The following is a 14,817-nucleotide window of genomic DNA, read 5'->3' on the forward strand; positions in this document are numbered from 1 at the left end:
CTATGGAATTTGTAAGCTTCCAGGAACTACAACAGTCTCTAAGGGTATGTCTACACTACCACCCTAGTTCGAACTAGGGTGGTAATGTAGGCAACCGGAGTTGCAAATGAAGCCCGGGATTTGAATTTCCTGGGCTTCATTTGCATATTGTCCACTAGTGCGGACTCCATGCCGCGTGGCTACACGCGGCACGGACTAGGTAGTTTGGATTAGGCTTCCTATTCCGAACTACCATTACTCCTCGTTCCAGGATAACTTTCAGGACCCTTTATTATGGGCAGAAAACTTGATTATTGATAACATATAATCATCACCCCCTTATAGTATTTGGACAAATGTACAAAATAAATCTAACCAAAATCTAAAACGTTTCCTTCCCACACATTGCTACTTCCCGTCACTGACAAATAGTCAAATACAACTGTCTAGTTTCTGTTAGTAACAGGAAACTAACTTCCTTTCATGAACAAGTGCTCCTAGCATACAGTTAGTACCCAAGGTATCTCATACTTAGTCATCCTCCCAAATCTGGAAATACCTCATCGTGCATAGCTTAGTAATTATTTTAAACTACACTATTTTGGTCTGTCTTTGGGGATCTTTTAAACAATCTCAAAATTAACAGTAATTTTTTCTCATTATTTATATTTCATAATGGACACTAAACTTCTATAGAGGACAAGATTAAATAACTGATTTCTTTGAGAAAACTTAAGAGCCTTGCCTGCATAAAGGTAAAGGTATTCGGCATTTAATTGACACCCAGGTAAAATTGTAAACCTACTTACTAACAGCTCAGTTGTTGTTTCTTAAATTAGGTGGTGTAAACACATCAGGGCAATGACTGTTTTGTATAGTGGGGTTGGACCCTGCTCTTGATTTATATTGTGCCTAGATACACCAATAGTTTTACTTACTCTATCTTATTCAATGGAATTCTGAGGGAAGCAGGATTATATATTCAATTTACAATTTTGCTAGTCTTTAATTACAGAAATCAAAGCACATGAAATGGAATATAAAAATTGTTTTGCCCAATTTTTTTCACTGAAAGAACTTTTAGTAAGTCTTGCCAATTGATCTTAAACGCAATAGATTTAGAGTGCAATGAAGCTAGATAATTTAGAAGCATCTGTGTCTTTGAAAAATAAGTATTAGACAATATTAATGTTGTTCACTTCCAGTGAAAAGAATCTGCAACCTGCTAGGGTACAACGAGGTTCTGTTTCATGAACAGACAATAGGATTCTGCATAACCCATTATACAAACTATCCAATTTAGAAAACAATAAGTCAAGCTTCCTGATTTATACATTTCATCTCCCTAGTCAGTTGCAAGGAAACACACTTGCCAGGCTAACTATCTTCTAACCATAAAACTCAGACTGCTTATCTCTGCAAAGTAATGTTATTAGAGGCAAAACTCACTAATACATTTTGGATGCTTTGTGCCACTCTGACTCCAAACAACTGTGATTCCAGTTAAATTGCACTTTGACTATTCAATTCATTTGAAGTATTCTGGTGAATTAGGTTGGAAGTATAACATTTGCCAAATAATAATAATTCCATACAAGCATGTACATGTATGCTGTAATAAACATGGGAGTGACCTGTAATAAGTACTTAATTCTGTGTTGGCTGGTCTCTAATATAGTGTAATATCATTGATTGATTAAAGGGGATGGGACAGGCAGACAGGAGGAGGTGGCTTAAGAGTCACTTCTGCTCAGCTTCCATATAAGGTTGGTTAAGGGGCAATGCCAGAGCTATTATTGCTGATGACTCCAGCATATCTCAATTGACTTTAGTAGAAAGTCACACAAAGATGAAGTGAAGGTGCACAGTCATTAATTCTAATGAACTTTGATATTGGTATGTAACCTAACCATGTTATCAGTGCAAGTGTAATTAAACACAACTCCAGTTCCAATCCATTGTTCCAGTCATGCTCACTGCAGTACAGGCAGTCCACACTTACGAACGGGACTTTCTCGCCCCGGAGCTCACAGGCAGCGGTCCGCCACCTCGACCTCCGGGGTGAGAAAAGCTGCTCCTGGTGCCCCTGGTCTGCTGGGGACCATCTCCAGCAGACCAGGGGCACCGCGAGCAAAGCCGCAGCAGCGGCGGGTTCCCGCGCTTCTGAGGCTTTGCTCTGGCAAAGCCTCAGAAGCGTGGGAACCCGCCGCAGCGGGCGGGTCCCGCGCCAGAGCAAAGCCTCAGAGGCGCGGCACCCTGCCGCTGTGGCTTTGCTCCCCGTGTCCCTGGTCTGCTGGGGGGGGGGCGCAGCTAGTGTGCCCCCCCCAGCAGACCAGGCTTTTCTTGTGGACCCTGGGGCAGAGCAGCTGGGGCGCTGCCGGTTGGTCCCGCAGCGCCGCTCTGGGCACTACTGGACCAACCCGGCAGCACCCCAGCTGCTCTGCCCCAGGCGTCCTGATTCAGCCGCTGCTGGTCAGTTTCAGCAGCGGCTGAATTAGGACGCCTGGGGCAGAGCAGCTGGGGTGCTGCTGGGTTGGTCCAGTAGCACCGAGGAGCCGCGCTACTGGAGCAACCCAGCAGCATCCCAGCTGCTCTGCCCCAGGCGTCCCCAAGTCAGCCGTTGCTGAAACTGACCAGCGCTGACTACAGGAAGCCCGAGGCACAGTTGCTCTGCCCCGGGCTTCCTGGAATCAGCTGCTGATCAGTTTCAGCAGCTGCTGACTTGGGGTTCTTAAGTTGAATCTGTATGTAAGTCAGAACTGGCGGTCAGTTTCAGCAGCAGCTGAATCTGGACGCCAGTTCCGACTTACATACAGATTCAACTTAAGAACAAACCTACAGTCTCTATCTTGTACATAACCCGGGGACTGCCTGTATACTTAAGATTGCACAAGAGCTTTACCTGTAACATCCTTTGTCAGGTCCTGAGGTATGGTTTAAACAGAAAGGAATGCAAGTCAAAAACAGTGACTTACAGCTCATCATTTACTGTAGTCAAAGCCAGTTTTCATGTGCAACATCGGAGCAGCCTGAGTTTACTGTAATTATACTCGGTCACACAAAGCCATGACAGGGCAAAAATGGAACTGAAAATCAGTGTGGCATAGATGAAGAGCATCTGTGCCTTTTCTTCTGGACATGTTGTCTTCCTCCTGCTGTATTGATAGCAAGGAGGGAAATGACATCAGAATTCCTATATTGTCTATATCTCCCACTAGAAGATCAGCTGTAGCTGGGCAGAAGTTACCTGGGAAAGTTAAGCTGGCTTTAGGGAATACTCTTATGGTAATATGGTGGATTTTTTTTAAAGGTGAGTAAACAAACTAAATTCCATATTCCACAAGTGAGAAGTGTGCGTGTCTATTTGCATTTACCTTCAACTACACTACTGTTCTTGTTGGACTCTCAAGCCCACCCATGAAAACTGACCTGGTGAAGGGGAACCAAATTTAACTTTAGTAATGTCTTGTTATCCTTGAACTTTGAAATGGCTACCCATTTCTTAACATGGCCTTTTGTAAGTATCCTATGAATGCATGGCTCACTTGCTTGGCTGCTTTTTTTTGCCTAGTTGATTACACCCAACATGTTTTGCATCAGATGTACTGCCCGCATGCAGAGTAGATCATGGCAACTGGGCACATCTCATGTTTCTTTTTAATCTTGTGTTTGTGGATAGTTACTTTGATACAAATAATGTCACAGACTTAGAAGTGGGGTACCCATGGGTGGTTATTTGTAAGCTAGTGACAAAGCTCGTCCCTATGCAGAGATGGAAGAACAAGTTGTTTCTACTCCAAGAATCTTGCAACCTAAATCTGAAAACCTATTGGTGATGGTCATCCTCAGGATTGAATATTATCATCTTCCATAGTATTAAAGTTATATAGACTTAATCTTCTATAAACATGTATTTTATTGCAGTAGTGATTTGAGTTGGTATGGACTTACTTTAGTCAACAGGTAAAAGAGTAGCATGCGTAAGTGTTCGCTCCTACACGAACTGCATACCATAACTTCCACTTAAACTACATTCTGATGGAATTCAAAATAAGAGAGCTTTTTATTTTTAAAAGCATCTTTTAGAGAATGTGACTCATCACAATGATTTTTGTTATCTATTTAATGTAGTCCATGTATGTAATGTAAAATGTATTTCATTTTGCAGCTTTTCTGGAAAAAGTGTTTAAAATAACACAAGGTGGTTCCTTATGAACTCACTTTCAACCCTGGTCTACACTAGGAGAGTTATTTCAAAATAACAAGTGGAGCATCAACACCATTATTTTGAAATAACTCCATCTTTCCATGAGGAATAAATGCTTATTTAAAAAAAAAAATTTTTTTTGGCAATAGTGTGAGTGTGGACTATCAGCTGCTGCCATTTCAAAATAAATGGCCTTCAGTGGTCTCTCACAGTTGTACTTGTGGCCACTCTGGCCACACCTGGCATCTCACACACCCCTTGTTGTGTGACACTTTTAAAGCAGCAGGCAGAAGGACAAGGGCTTGTGGCACGAGGAGAGTTTTTGCCAGCTCCGTGTCACACTGCACCCATCGCAGGAGCCAGGAGTAACCCCAACCCTCCCTCTGCACCTCTCATGGCTGGCTGCACCCTTGCAGCACCCTCAGATGTCCCAACCAGGGACAAAAGAGGGCACCAGTCTTGACTAGTGCGGAGATCCTGGACTCCATCGAAGTTGGGGGGGGGGGGGGAAGAGGTCAGCCCCTAGGATCTCCACATCAGGAGGAGGAATGTGGATATCTACAGCTGTATGGCTACCAGCTGAAAAAGGACATATGCAGACTGTTACCTAGGTCCACATGAAAATAAAGGAGCTCTGGCAGGCCTACAACAAGGCCAGGGAGGAAAGTGGATGCTCTGGGATGTTTCTTCACACCTGCCACTACTAAAAGCAGCTGGATGCCATCCTGGGACAGGGGCAGTCACCCCCCTCCCCTGACTGTCGTCGAATCCGGCTAGGACATACCCAGCGTCAGCCTTCATAAGGGCGGGATTGTGAGGAGGAGGAGCAGGCCAGCCAGGGCACCATGTGCACCAGCCAGGTACTGCTCATCACCCTAGAGCCAGTACCCCCCATCCCACAAGATGTTTCCTAGGCCTCAGACAATCCCAGCAAAAGCACTTCAGGTGAGTTCCATAACTTTCCCTATCTACACACGGGGGCATACAAGGGGCTGCATGCTCTTCGCTCAGCCTTCTCAGCTTGAGGGTGTGTTGCACAACATCCGGTGCACATGGAGCACCAGTCTGGAGCACTTAGCCCCATGATGCACTCATACAAGAACCCCTTGGTCCTTCTCACAAGGTTCCTGGAGAGGCCTACCTTACTTCGGCCTCCGTGGTGGGACACCTTCCCACAACAAGCCACTGCAAAGGAGACTGGGGTTACAGAAACTCATAGAGATGCTGCACGCGGCACAGGATCATTGCCATGGTTGGGCAGCATCAGGTTCGGTCAAGCATGGTGATGCAGAGGAGACTCATCCTGTGCATGGGAACTTGCCGGGAGGAAGAAGAGGAGGGGACCCCAGTAGCACACTTTCCAGCAAGTGGCCTCTGCTGCTCACACACACCTCTCTCCCCTCCACCCCCTCCCCGATGGGCAGTGATGGAAGTTCTTGCTCTCTGGATGCTGCCTGTGCAAGATGCAGAAGGCAGCCAAACTGTTCACCTCCTCCCACCTGCAAGCTCCTGGACTGGATGTCACCTTCCCATGCCTGCTTGTCTCTGGGTGTAGCAATGCTCTCCTGGGATGTCTGTGCCCCTGCAGGAAAGTGCCTGCTGTCTTGGCAACAGATGGCCTTGCTCGAAGCACATCGTCATTGTCTGAAGCGAGACCTTCATTGTTGGTGCAGAGATGAGGGCTAGGCTTCATGCACGCTGTCTCCTGGGATGATTGCCCTTGTAACTTTTCTTCACAGCTGGTCCAGAAGATGCACACTTGGCATATCCACCACCTCCCAGACCATCTTCCTGGGATCCGCCAGAGGAAGTGAACACAGGAAGACCTCATGAGGGACAAGATGGCCTGCTTCCAGTCTCTCATCTAGGGGTTCAATGAGGAGTGCTGGGAGCGGGCCACTGGCTGGGAGGAGCACCAGGCTGATCAGGAGCAGCAGAAGTCAGTGTGGGACCGGCTGCCACCCCAGCATGAGACCATTTGCTCCTCCGTAACCTTTGTGATGGAGAGCATGGCCGCATGCATGGAGCAGGCCACCAGCCACCGCCCCACTTCTGTAGGCTTCCCCTCCTACCCCCCCCCCGGAGCCTTCAGGGCCCCCGAACATGTGGAGGTAGGACCTTTTGGGCAGCTGAAGCCACCTGAGCTACTAGAGGCAGCCGCCAGTTCCAGCTCCATCCCTGAGACCTCTTCCCTCCTTTCCCATTCCAGGTGCTTTCCCAAGTCTCTCCCCTGTTGCATATATCCCCAAAATAAACAGTTGTTTTTTCAGACAAAAAAGACTTATTTATCTGCTTGGGGGGAGAGACACACATGGGCAATGCAGGGACCCCTTGTGGAGAGGCTTGGGGCAGAGTCTCACAGGTGGCCTGAAACTCTCCCTCAGGGCCTCCTGGATGTGCAGTCCCCTGATGTTATTGGTGTCAGGCTGCTCGTATACCCTGGCCGGCCTATCAGTCTCTGTCCCCCACCCTGGCAAGGAAATCTCCCCTTGCTCTCACATATGTTGTGGTGCACATAATGTGCTGCCACCACCATGTAGGGGATGTTGTGCTCACTGAGATCCTGATGGGTGAGGAGACTTCTGCACCTCCCCTTTACGCAGCTGAAGGCACGCTCCACCACAATGTGGCACCTGCTGAGTCTGGCAGTGAAGTTCTCTTTGGTGGGGTCCAAGATGCCTGTGTAGGGCTTCATGAGCCAGGGGAGCACTGGGTAGGTTGCATCGCCCAGAATGCAGATCAGCATGTCCAAGTCCCCACCTCTGATGGTGTAGTCAGGGGAAAAAAGTGCTGGCACGCATCTTCTGGAACAGGTTTGAGTTCTGGAAGTTGTGGACATTTTGCGCCTTCTCCAACCAGCCGACATTAATGTTCGTGAACTGTCCTGTGTAGTCCACCAGTGCCTGTATCATCATCAGAGAAGTATCCCTTCCTGTTGATATAGTCCAAGACACAGTGGTCAGGGGATGAGAGTGCTGTCTATGGCCCCTCCCCCATAGTTGGGGAAGCCCATGGTGGCAAAGCCATCTACAGTGGGTTGACATTCCCTAGAGTGACAACCCTCTGCAGAAGCACTGTGGCTTTGACTACCTGAAGGAGCACGGCCCCAACTGTGGATTGCCCTATGCAGAACTGGTTCCCGACAGAGCAGTAGCTGTCCAATGTGGTGAGCTTCCACAGGCAATGGTGACACGTTTCGGCAGGGTGACGGTGAGTTGCAATCAGATGTCCTATTGCCAGAGGGCAGGGGCAAGCCATTTGCAGAGCTGCAAGAAAGTGGCGTTCCACACATGGAAGTTTTAGAGCCACTGCTGGTTGTCCCATCGCTGCAGGATGATGCAGTCCCACCAGTTGGAACCGGTCTCCCTCTGCCAGAAGTGGCGTTCCACAGTATGTAGGGATTGAGAATCATTTGCTGCAGCAGGAGTGCCAGTGCCTGGATGAAGGGGTCCGCTGGCTGGGGCTGGTTGTTGTCGTGCTGAAGCAGCATGTGGGCAGTTTGAATGAAGTGTGACGAGGCACAGCACAAGGCCTATGAGCCGGGCACTGCTTTACAACAACTCTGGCTCCATGCTGGAAATGCTGTGGCATCTGATAGGGCAACCCCAGAGCACACCGTATGAGTTTGGTGTCCTGCAAGGGGGTGGGCAATGAAGGAGTGGCATTTGAGATGTGGCTGTAGAGAGGAGCCCCGGTAAGCACGCATCTTAGCTAGCCTCAGCAAGCAGCCACAGAGAGTGTCCACTCTGCTGGCATCCTTCCCGGAGTGCTTCCAGGGATTTAAATCCGATGCAGGCTCTAATCAGTGTGGATGCGCTATTTCGAAATGATTATTTTGGGAATTATTTCAAAATAAGTTATTGTGAAATTATTTTCTAGTGCAGACATACCCATAGTGAGTCCAGATCAAATCTTACCAATCTACAAACATAGGTATTTCACTAAGCCTCAACCTGGCAGCCCTGAGTCTCAAAATAAAGGTGTATTCTTTCTGACTTGCTCATTATGAGCAATAGAAATTCTGCGATCAGGATTTACAGAAATGCATAAACTGGAATAGAATAGAATTCTGCTCACACACCCATTGCTTGTTCTACAAAGCTAAAACAGCAGGATTAAAAAGTAACTACTGGGTAAACATGGATCAGACCAAAGGTCCATCTAGCCCAGTATCTTGTCTGCTGTCAATGGCCAATACAGATGCCCCACCCAGAGGGAGGGATCACCACAGGTAATCATCATGTGATCCCTCCCCTGTCACCCACCTCCAGAGAAACAGAGGCTAGGGACACCATTCCTACACATCCTGGCTAAAAGCCATTGATGGACCTAACCTCCACAAATCTATCTAGCTCTTTTTTGAATCCTTTTATTCCTAGTCTTCACAACATCCTCTGGCAAGGAGTTCCACAGATTGTGCGCTGAGTGAAGAAAAACTTCCTTTTGTTTGTTTTAAACCTGCAGTCTATTACTTTGATTTGGTGATCCCTATTTTTTATATTGTGGGAATAAGTAAATAACTTTTCCTTATTCACTTTTTCCACACCAGTCATGATTGTGTAGACCTCTATCATATCCCCTCTCCTTAGTCTTCTGTTTTCTAAGATGAAAAGTCCAACTCTTTTTAATCCCTCTTCACATGGGCCCCATTCCAAACCCCATTTTTGTTGCCCTTTTCTGAACCTGTTCCAATACCAATATATCTTTTTTGAGATGAGGTAACCACATCTGTATGCAGTATTCTAGATGTGGGTGTATCATGGTTTTATATAGAAGCATGGTTTTTCTGTTGTATTCTCTGTCCCTTTTTTAATGACTCCTAACATTCTATTTGCTTTTTTGACTCCTGCTGCACACTGAGTGGATGTTTTCAGTGAACTATTCAGTGACTCTAAGATCGTTCTTCAGTAGTTGTAGCTAAATTAGTCCCCATCATATTGTATGTATAATTGGGATTATGTTTTCCAATGTGCATTTCTTTACACTTATCAACATTACATTTCATTTGCCATTTTGTTGCCCAATCACTTAGTTTGGTGAATAGTGATAGAAATGTAGCCATGTTAGTCTGGTGTAGCTGAAACAAAAAACAGGACTATGTAGCACTTTAAGACTAACAAGATGGTTTATTAGGTGATGAGCTTTCGTGGGCCAGACCCACTTCCTCAGATCAAATAGTGGAAGAAAATAGTCACAACCATATATACCAAAGGATACAATTTAAAAAAATGAACATATATGAAAAGGACAAATCAAAGTTCAGAAATTCCCTCACTCAGAAAACTTACTATTTATATCTACTCTTTGTTTCCTTTTTTTTTTAAACCAGTTATCAATCCATGAAAGGACCTTCCTTCTTATCCCATGACAACTTACTTTACTGAAGAGCCTTTGGTTAGGGACTTGTCTAAAGCTTTCTGGAAACTTAAGTCTACAATATCCACTTTATCCTGTTTGTCCACATGTTTGTTGACCCCTTCAAAGAACTCTAGTAAGGCATGATTTCTCTTTTTTACAGAAGCCATGTTGTCTTTCCCCAACAAATTATGTTCATCTGTGTGTCTGACAATTTTATTCTTTACTATAGTTTCTATTAATTTGCCTGGAACTGACATTAGACCTACCGATTTGTAATTGTCAGGGCCATCTCTAGAGCCCTTTAAAAATATTGGCATCACATTAGCTATCTTCCCGTCATTAGGTACAGGAGCTGATTTTACAGGCTAGGTTATAAACCACAGTTAATACAGGCAATCCCTGGGTTACGTACAAGATAGGGACTGTAGGTTTGTTCTTAAGTTGAATCTGTATGTAAGTCGGAACTGGCGTCCAGATTCAGCCACTGCTGAAACTGATCAGTTTCAACAGCGGCTGAATCTGGATGCCAGTTCTGACTTACATACAGATTCAACTTAAGAACCCCAGGCGTCCCCAAGTCAGCTGCTGCTGAAACTGATCAGTGGCTGATTCCAGGAAGCCGGGGGCAGAGCAACTCTGCCTCAGGCTTACTGTAGTCAGCCGCTGGTCAGTTTCAGCAGCGGCTGACTTGGGGACGCCTGGGGCAGAGCATCTGGGGTGCTGCTGGGTTGCTCCAGTAGCGCCGCTCCTCGGCACTCCTGGAGCAACCCAGCAGCACCCCAGCTGCTCTGCCCCAGGCGTCCTGATTCAGCCGCTGCTGAAACTGACCAGCAGACCAAGGAGACGGGGAGCAGCTTTTCTCGCCCCAGAGAACACGGGTGCCGGGACCGCGGCTCCTCCGGGGCGAGAAAAGCCCCGTTCATAACTGCGGATCCGACATAAGTCGGATCCGCGTAACTCGGGGACTGCCTGTAGTTCCACAATTTCACATTTGAGTTCTTTCAGAACTCTTGGGTGAATGCCATCTGGTCCTGGTGACTTGTTACTGTTAAGTTTATCAATTTGTTTTAAAACCTCTGCTAATGACACCTCGATCTGGGATAATTCCTCAGATTTGTCATAGAAAAAGAATGGCTCAAGTTTGGGGAGCTCCCCAATATCCTCAGCTGTGAAGACTGAAGCAGAGAATTCATTTAGCTTTTCCATAATGACTTCATCATCTTTGAGTGATCCTTTAGCATCTCGATCATCCGAGGCCCCATTGGTTGTTTAACAGCCTTCCTGCTTCTGATGTACTTAAAAAACATTTTGCTGTTACTTTCTGAGTTTTTGGCTAGCTGTTCTTTAAACTCCTTTTTAGCTTTTCTTATTATATTTTAAACTTAATTTTACAATGTTTATACTCTTTTATATTTTCCTTACTAGGATTTGACTGCCACTTTTAAAAAGATGTCTTTTTATCTCTCACTGATTCTGTTAGTTGGTTGTTAAGCCATTGAGGTACTTTTTTGGTTCTCTTACTGTGTTTTTAATTTGGGGTATACATTTAAGTTGGGCCTCTATTATGGTGTCTTTGAAAAATATATTGGCATCAACCCTGCATCGAAAGATTCTTGCACCTGTACAGAGCTGCCTGAATAGGACATCACGTGGACAGCAAGGTCTGCCAGTGCACTGCCAATTGCAGCATCAAGGCCTTCATTGCTAGAATAAGCATTATTACATTACATCCTGCCAATGCCATTATTGGGTGGAAACTAGTACTTTTAACCACTAACACATCCTTTCTGTCTGTACCACTAACCAGACTGCCAGGCTAAGAGCTTAAGAGGTGGAAGAAGATGATGCTCTGGTTGAATTCTCTCCTTCCCACCCCAGCTTCTTGATGGAGTCCATCTACTGGAGGGATGGCTGAACTTCCCTTTCCACCTCTTTTGTACAGGGATACAGAAATTCACGTATCCTTACAGGACATGAGGCATTTCTAGAACAAACAACAAAAATATCCAAACCACAAGACCTACTGGTAGTGGAGGCTCTTAACTACCCAGACATCTATGGGAAAGTAATTTTGCACAATCCATAATGTCCACTAAGTTCTGAAACAAAAAGTTGTCTACAGTAAAGGTGAAGGAAGTAAACTGGGACAGCCATTTTAGACCTGATTCTTACTAACAAGGAGGAATTGGTTGGAAATCTGAAGCAGGCAACTTGAGTGAAAGTGAGTATTAAGCGATAGAGTTCAAAAAAGCAGATTTTAGCAATCTCAGAAAATTGATAGATCCCATAGGAAGAAATATGAGGAGCAGAAGGAGTTCTGGAGAGCTGGCAGTTTTTTAAAAGAGAAAATACTAAAGGCACAATACCAAACTATCCAAATGTGAAGAATAGCTAGTATTCTTCCTAAGAGGACAAGATTTCTTTCATGACCTGAAAAATCAAATACGAATCCTATAAAAAATAGAAACACTAACAAATTGCTAACGTTGACTATAAAAGAATAACAAAGCATGTAAATACAAAATTAGGAAGGCTAAGGCGCAAAATGAGTCATGCATAGCAAGAGACATAAAAGGCAATAAGAGGTTTTATAAACAAATTATGAGCATGTGGAAGGAAAAGGCTGAGTTGTTGAATACCCATTTGTTTCAGTCTTTATTTAAAACAGGGGTGGCCAATCCAAAGAGAGCCAAAACAGTGGCAAAAAAAATGTGAAGAGCCGCACCAGAATTGTAGGGGGGGAGCCCCTCCCAGAACAGAATTGTTGAGCAAAAACAAAAAAAATTTTTAATTTTTTTAAAAAGGAGGCTGCCCCTTTAAGATGGCTGCCATCTTGAGCACCATTTTTAAAACCCCACAGCTCTGACCCAGTAAGCACAGGGAAGCCTGGGGGGAGGGCACAGGAGTGGCTTTGGGGGGCAAGAGCCACATGTGGCTCGTGAGGCCATGGGTTTGCCACAGCTGATTTAAAAAGTTAATGATATATACTCAATATTATATTAACAAAGGAGCAGAAAGGAAAATAAGGAAAACAGGCTAAAAATAAATGTTATCTAGTCAACACAGCCTGATGAAATTCACCTTGGGTTACTCAAGGAATTAACTGTGGCAATACTGGAACTGTCAGGGCAAGTCTACACAGCAGTGTTATTTTGGAATAATGTCAGTTATGCTGAAATAACATAGTTCATGTCTACACATCTGTAAACCTCATTGTATGAGGAGTAGGGGAAGTTGGGGGAAGAGTGCCCTATTTTGAAATAAGTGTTGTGTAGATGTGCCCAAAATGAAAATAAGTTGAAATAGCTTAAGCTACATAATTGACATAGCTCAAGTTGTGTATCTTATTTCGAGTTTAGGAAATGTGTCCAAGTGATTACCCCACATAACTTATGAAAGATGAGTGAGGTCCCAGAAAGCTGGAGAAAGGTGCTATGTTTGCCCATCTTTAAAAAGGGAAAAATAAAAGGCTTGAAGAATTATATGTATGCATTCAGGCTCCCATCAATACCTGGAAAGATACTGCAAAAAAGTAAACCATCAAATTGTAAGCTCCTGTAGGATAGGGATATAAAGAACAGCCAGCATGGATTTGTCAGGAACAAATCTTACCAACCCAACTCAATATCTGTCTTTGACAGGATTATTATGCAAGTGGGAAGCTGTGGATATAATAGTTTTGATTGTTGTTGAGGCTTCTGAAGCAGTCCCGCATGATATTCTTATAAGCAAACCAAGTTAACTGGTCTAGATAAAATCACTACGGGATCTGTGCAAAACTGCTTGAAAAAACCATAATCAAAGAGTACTTACCAATGGTTCACTGCCAACCTTGGGAAGGGGAAAGGATGTTCTAATATTAGGTTTAACCAGGTGCTGCCCTGGGTCTGGTACTAGTCAATATTTTCATTAATGACTTTCATAATGGAGACAAGACTCAGAGGAATAGCTGTGTTAGTCTGTAACTACAAAAACAATGGAGAGTCCTGTGTCATCTTTGAGACTTACATTTATTAGGGCATAAGCTTGCATGGGTAAAACCCACTTCAGATGAATTGGAGTGGACATTACAGAGGCATGGATATATTTATAAAAGAAAAGAAGGAAGTTATTTACCAGTGTTGATGAGGCCAATTAAGTCAGAGTGGATGTGGCTTACTCATAACTTTTTAATGAGGAGGTGTAAATACCAAGAGAAGGGAAATAACCAATTTAAATCCTTATTCAGTCCTAATTTGATTGGATTGGATATGCAAATGAATTGCAGTTATGCTGTTTCCTTTTGTAATATGGTGGGGGGGAGGAGGAGGAGGGGAAAGGGATTGTAGAAGGATGGCTACTTTTAAATCAATTACAGGCAGTCCCCGGGTTACATGGATCCAACTTACATCGGATCCCTATTTACAAACGGGGTGAGGCAACCCCGCACTAGCTGCTCCCCCCCAGCAGACCAGGGAGACACGAAGCTAGCGCCCCACCCCCAGCAGACCAGGGAGACACGGAGCGGCTTTTCTCAGCAGACACCTCAGCTTGAGAATAAAGGACTGAGGGAAGTGAGGTGTGGGAGAATAAAACTGAGCTCTGGAGAAATGTTTGGCTAGAGTTTCCCCTACAATATGTACCAGTTCCGACTTACATACAAATTCAACTTAAGAACAAACCTACAGTCCCTATCTTGTACGTAACCCGGGGACTGCCTGTACTGAATATCCAATAAGGTTAATGTGTTCTTCTACAGGTTTATGAATGCTACCTTTCTTGATGTATGATTTGTGTTCATATATTCTTTGGCGCAGAAATTGTCTGGCTTGGTCAATATACATGGCAGAGGGGCATTGCCGGCATATGATGATATCATGTTAGTGTATGTGCAGGGAGATGAGCCCCTGATGTTGTGAATTAAGCTTCAGAAGGATCTTGGAGGACAGCATTAAAATTCAAAATTACTTTGACAAATTTGGAGAATTGGTCTGAATTAATCAAGATAATTCAATGAACGTAAGTGCAAAGTACTTTGCAAGTGGAAAGGAAAAGTCAAATGCATGAGTACTAAATTGGGGACTAACTGTCTAGATGCTAGTACTGCGGAAGAGGATCTGGGAATTATGGAGGATCACAAATAAGAGTCAACAATGGGTTGTGGCTGCAAAAAAAAAAAAAAAAAAAAAAAAAAAGCAAATGTCATTTTGGAGAGTATTGACAGGAGTGTTTATGTAAGATTTCCAGAATGGGAAACGTACAATAGATGTTTTAAAGCCACTTTTGCTTCCATT

Source organism: Pelodiscus sinensis, chromosome 4, assembly GCF_052426305.1.
Source record: "Pelodiscus sinensis isolate ZL-2025 chromosome 4, ASM5242630v1, whole genome shotgun sequence".
Lineage (NCBI taxonomy): Eukaryota > Metazoa > Chordata > Testudines > Trionychidae > Pelodiscus > Pelodiscus sinensis.